The sequence below is a fragment of the Eptesicus fuscus genome, chromosome 15, assembly GCF_027574615.1.
Source record: "Eptesicus fuscus isolate TK198812 chromosome 15, DD_ASM_mEF_20220401, whole genome shotgun sequence".
Classification (NCBI taxonomy): domain Eukaryota; kingdom Metazoa; phylum Chordata; class Mammalia; order Chiroptera; family Vespertilionidae; genus Eptesicus; species Eptesicus fuscus.
The window spans coordinates 28133531-28139882 of NC_072487.1; the positions used below are offsets into that span (position 1 = coordinate 28133531).

General features: G+C 39.0%; 1 pseudogene; it reads left to right on the forward strand.

Moving 5' to 3' along the window:
- Nucleotides 1–1175: 1175 nt before the first annotated feature.
- Nucleotides 1176–1418, forward strand: LOC114232757 (small nuclear ribonucleoprotein G-like; annotated as a pseudogene).
- The last annotated feature ends 4934 nt before the right edge of the window (nucleotides 1419–6352 follow it).

Genomic DNA, 6352 nt, shown 5'->3' on the forward strand with positions numbered 1-6352 from the left:
ATTTTGGGGAAAAGTTTGGGCACTCCTGGCTGGGAAACAGCCATATACTCTGTGTAGGTAGGGTTATCATGGGTTTTTTCCATCTGTGTACTGGAATGCTAAAGGCAATAGAACTACCAGGAATTAGGAAATAAGATGTTGCTCTGGTCCTCAAAGAATTTTTTTTTTTAATTTTGTTTTATTCATTGATTTTAGAGAGGAAAGAACAGAGAGAGAGGGAGAGAGAGAGAACATTGATTTGTTGTTCCACACATCCATGCATTCATTGGTTGCTTCTTGTATGTGCTGTGACGGGGGATCAAACCCACAATCTTGGTGTATAGGGATACTGCTCCAACCAGCTGAGCTACCCAACCAGAGCCTCAAAGCATAGAAATAAAAAAAACATGGAGAAATACAGGGATATTTCCCATATGAGCATAGACAAATGGAAAAATAAAAGCCTTCAGAAGGGGAAAAAAAAGATACCATAAAAATGCCAATTGAGAGTGTACCTTTTAAATAAAACGTATTGTATTGCCTTAAGAGTCGAGTTGGAATTTATGAACATAAAATAAGAAGAGAGTTTCAGAGGTCTTACACTCCCAGACTATAGACTTTCTGAAATTAACTCTCATAAAATGGTTTAAGACGCTCCTATGGTATTTATTACTTGAGGCTCGTGATACCTATGGCCCCAGTTATTTTATGATTTGTTTCTTTTGGTCAAGATTTTTCCCAAAACCTGGAGAACTCTTGCCTCCAGACAATCTATTGACCTGATACCCACTTATAAGCACACGTGAAATAATGTGAAATTTATATAAAAAGAAAAAAACAAGTCAAGCATGATATCCCAAAAGAGCAAAATATTAGTCCCTTGAAACCTCACTACATGCCCAAGTCTTCCTCAATGTTTTTGGATGAAAATTCTTTTCGGAGTGTGCTGTTACCATCATCCAAACCATATTTCTTTTCTATCTTCTATATCCTGTGGCTCACAGGTTTTGGTCCATTGCTATGACTAACAGAGCTTCCCTTTGTTGATGGGCTAACTGCTTCCTGGGCTGGAGTCTTCTCCTAGAGTTGTGTTCCTTCATGAGCATTCTCAGGTCTTTCAGAAGAGTACACAGATTTCTCAATAAAACACCAAGTCAGAATTCCTTTTGAAGTGTCTTTGAGCTCGCTTGGGCACCATGAGAAAAGCTCACCCTCCCGAGTTAAAGAAATTTATGGACAAGAAGTTATCATTGAGATTAAATAGTGTCAGGCATGTCCAAGGAGTATTGCGGGGATTTGATCCCTTTATGAATCTTGTGGTAGATGACTGTGTGGAGATGGCAACAGAATGTCTGGTGGGCAACAGAACAACATTGGAATGGTGGTAATACGAGGAAATAGTATCATCATGTTAGAAGCCGTTGAACGAGTATAAAGAATGGCTGTAGTTACCAGAGAAACCAATTGCTTCCACATGTCCCCTCTTCACAGCACCTGTTTTACTACAAAATAAAAATAGAGTCCTGTCCATTTGCACATTGAACTTTTGTTAAATAAACTTTTGTACTGATTGAAAAAAGAAGAAATAAACAGTCAGGGCTTCCCCTCCTGTAGGTCGTTCTACCCAGTGACAGTTCAGTGTCTTTGAAGGCCTAAAGCTGACTCCAAGTGAAATTACTGCATCTTCTTGCAGAGTAACAGAGATACTTTCAAGAACTTATTTCCTTCTTTAGTCTCTGAGAAGGTTTTCATCACTTCTCTTTGCAGATGGAATGATAGAGCCATCCTTGAGTCCAGTGTATTTCCTAGATCCCAATAAAAAGGATCGACCATCTTTTTCCCCAAAAAATTACTTCCCCTTGGCAAGGTAGTCCAATATTCTGCTGCACAAGCTCACAAACACACTGACATAATTAGGTCCTAGGTCAGAGGTTTATATCTTAGACATACTACATATTCATTATGCAACTTGGGTAAGGATTTATTGTGATAGAGACTGGCTAATTGTTCACTAAACTGTTTTTCTTTTTCTCCTATTCTCACAACTAGACTATATCCCCTCCTTTCTTTGCAATTGTGTGTCTGCATTCTGGACAGTGGAACATGAAAACAAGTGATTATGCCACATGTGATTCTACATTCTCTTTCTCACTAACCAGTGGAGTGGTCTCCAAGCTACTTCCATCCTGGATCTGCAAGTTGCTGTCTGAAGGACTGCCTGACCAGGAACACCATACCATCCATGTTAGGCTATGGCTTGAATAAGAAATAATCTCAGGCTTTGTCAATACACTAAAACTTTGGGGTTATATGTTAGCAGACAGCCCACTCTAATACTCTTTGATTCTCTTAATCTCAGTTCCTCATCAGTAGGATAAATATGTTTTCTGTGGTAGTTGTGAAGATTAAAGGTAGATTTAAGAAGCCTCTGTTTCAGTTCCTGGCACATACTAGGTCATTAAAAATGGAAGCAATCCTAAACTACAGTTATGAATTTCTTAGGCTCTTCAGTGGTGATGTTGATCAATCACCTCTTTCCTTTCAGGTGAAGATATGTTAAATAGGGGAGATGGGATATGAAAGCCAGCGTTTATCTTTGAGAATGTGCATAACAACCAAGCCCCACATATCCCTGAGTATTTGTTCCACTGCATTTGCACCCTTTCCCTGCTGATAAGACAGAGGAAAGGAGACAATAAAACATGCATTTTATCATGACTGTTGAAGACCAGACTCTACCCAAACAATTTCCACTGGAGGGAAGAATCTGAGCACTCAGACAAGTATAAGAAGGATATAGAATAGGCACTCAGAGTTATGTTTTTTGATAGCTAAAATATCTAAATACCACTTTTTAGCCTCAGACTCCTAAAGGCCAACACGTTATAGAACTATAGGGAATTTGATATTTACCCAATTTAGAAGGTATATGGAATCCATTTGCTTGCTCTTCAAAGGCTGTCTGGCTCATTAAGCTTTGGAGGATTTGGGAGGCTGTTTAGGTCATCAGGGTCCACTAGGTACCAGTCTCACCACTGAGTATAATTGGCCTCTCTTCACCGTTATACAGTCAAAACCTAGCGCCTGGTGTATAGTCGGCCTTCCATATATATTAACTGAATAAGAGAGTGAATAAAAATTATATAATGTCTGTGAATCATGGCAGATAATAGAGCATGGAGAGGGCCATGCTCAGACAAGTGCAGTAACAGTCTATAACCAGCATTATGTGCTCCTTACTAAGGAAGGGGTAAATTGCACAGCTGAATTAATCCAAATTATAGAAAACAACTTATTTCAAAATTCAGGCATTTATACCAAGCAGAACTGCTTCCAAACCATCTTGGGCATGCAGTTTTCTACTCTATTTGAAATATTTTTAAGGAAGAAGATTCAATAAGCTCCCTTAATAAATGACTCTAATATCTGACCACCTTATCTGATTACCTACTTTCCCTTGAAGCTAGTTCTCCTTGTTCTGTCCTTTGTGGTAATAGCAAATAGCTAATACCTCCATCTACACACCCCAAGATCTTTTGAGGTAAATTATAGGAGACATAATTCCCACTTCCAAAGAATGTACACTCTACCAAAGGAAAAGAACAAATGTGTTAGCCATGCTTGAGTGAGAGGGAGCTATTTGGGATAAGGCAGTTTCAATGACCCTTCATATATGGCAGTAGACTATGGTACACTGTGAAGCGTTCATTGTCAGTCAATAATGCAGCTTCTCAAGTTTTCATAGGAGAGTGGATCACAAGTGTCCAAGTTAATAAGTGGGGAGGACAGAAAATGAGTACAATTTTGAGGTCTAATTTTTGAAACAGGAAAACTTGTATCTTATTTAAGCCACTGTAATTTTGTTTTTGTTAGAGTAGCTACAGCTTTATTCAAACTAATTCATATATATATATATATATATATACATATATATATATATATACTATATATCTTAAAGTTTATATATGCATATATGTGTGTAAATATATGAATTTAAGTGAAGAAAGGAATGACTTGAATCAAGGAATATGTATGTGGGAAAGTGCCTAGCAGACTGTTTGCACACACTGATACTCAATTTTATTAAGCTTCTCTTCCCTGTATGGTTTGTGTCCTGATATAGACTTATGTTTAACTCACGTGTAGTTTCTAAAGCCTACCCACACTTGAGTTGTCATTTTCAGTTCACAGGATGGATATTAGGTGGGTGGGGCTCCCAGTTTGTTTCTAAGCTAAGGGCACTAGTCCTGTTTTGGTAGCAGTGGAGTCAGGAACTCTGCTAAGAGGAGGCATCTTTAAGCTCCCCTTGGGCTCACAGCAGGAGCAGGAGGTAGTCATGCACTAGGGTTAGGGAGCCAAATGAGGAACCCAGAGGCCATTTCCTCAGGATAAAACAGGTCTATGCCAGAGACCTGAGTTTAGAAACTAATGATGGAGACCACCTTGTGATAGGAGACCAAAACCTAGCTCCTAACAAACTTGCATCAAAAGTCAGGAGAAGCTGGACAGCAGGGATGCTGAAAAACATCAAAATTTCCAAACAAGAGGAGAGAGATCCCCAGGTGGAAGCTGGTGCCAGCCACAAAGCCTCACTCTAAGTAAGGCTGTGTTTGATATTAAATTCAGTCTTTGCTTTGGGAAGGAACATTTCCTAAGTTTTATGTTTGGTCAGGAAGCAAGTCTGCTAGCGTTGGGTGAGTGGAAACACATGGCTGTAGAAAGAAGTTTGAAATAGACCAGGAACAGAATTGGAAGCACTCCTGACCCAGCCAGAGCTGACACACATCTTGCCATGTTCATTAGTTTTCCTCTTTCTTCCTCTAGATAAGATCTAATAAGGGATTTGAGTTTTCCATCTTCTTTTCTCTTTACTAGACTGCTGATGGAGCTATTAATGAATGTGAAATAGCCACAGGGCAGGCAGCCTTAGCAAAGAATAGATGAAACAGATGGCAAGACTAATCCACAAAGTGGATAAGGCCATTAAGAACCCACTCATCATCACTATTAAACATTCACGAGGTGGTTTTTCTGCACGTTAACTTGACAGTATAGTATGAGTCACAGCCTTTCTGGGGCTCAGTATCAATATCTGTAGAATGTGGAGCTTGAACTAGTTCAGTGGTTATTAAAACTGCTCTGATGGTCCTCAGGTCGCCTCAAGAAACAAGAAGTCTCAGGCCATTACTTGAACCAAAGCCATGCTACAGTTCTATGTTTTATGGACTGACACAGCAGACAGATTTCTTCTGGGGGTAAAAAAAAAATAGTCCTGTTAAAGTTTATGAATTACTGGGCAAGGCAGGTTCTGGGACATCCCTGGCTCTAGCAATCTGGGCCTCTACCTTGAGCAAGTATCACATATCTTGTCTTGGCTTCTTTTCTATGCAAGTAGTGACGATAAGGTTAAGGGGGGAGAAAATAATTTTAGCCCATTGTTCATCACAAAAATATAAATCAACTGCCTAACTTCCCATTTCCCTCACAGACAGAATATAAATAATAAATTAACATTTAGAAAAGTAATACGTCTTTTAAGTTATACAAAAAGAGACCATGTTTATATTTCTCACTGATAGCCTCATTGTCAGTGCTCTCATTTAGAATGGGCAAAAGTGGTGATGAGAGGTCCATCCGGAAAGAGGGCAGTGGATATTTTAGGAAGTTAGCAGAAACTCTGACTTTGGGGAAAATGTTTCAAGACCACTGAGAATATTCACACCCTGCTCCGTCTCTACTTCTCACCCCCTACTTGACAACATCCCCCCATTTTGATATCAGGGGAGTTGGTTGCTTTGAACTTAAGCGGGGATAAAAGATTTTCACTTAACTCTGGCACATGCTTGCATTTAAACACAAATAAGTTTGTGTTTAAAACATCTGCCTCTTTATTGCATTTATTCATTTTATATACATTTATCTAGCACCTACAATATATCAGGCTTGCTCTCTCTCTCTCTTTCCAAATATATATATGTGAATAACATGAATGACTAAGACATATTACTTTTATGTCGTCAAGTGTCCAATAGCAAAATGTTCTGGATTCTAAAGGTAACATAAACCCTTTTGCCTTGTAGAGATAAATATGCTAGTACTGGTACATCCTTCCAGACGTTGTATCTACCTATTAAGCTCTCTATGTGAACATATTATTTAAATGTTACTCACTTATAATCTGATGTTTTTCATGTAAGGTCAAATGCTAGATACTACCAAAATATATATCTGAGTCCAATGGGTCAACTGTGTCACTGACAACAAAGTCAAAAAGAGCAGTCAAAAGCAGATGCCCAGCTTGATGCCCAAGTCAAACTGAGTTGAGAAGATGGACTGAGGTAGCAGAGGGCAGAGGCGCTGTCCTAGGGTAAGA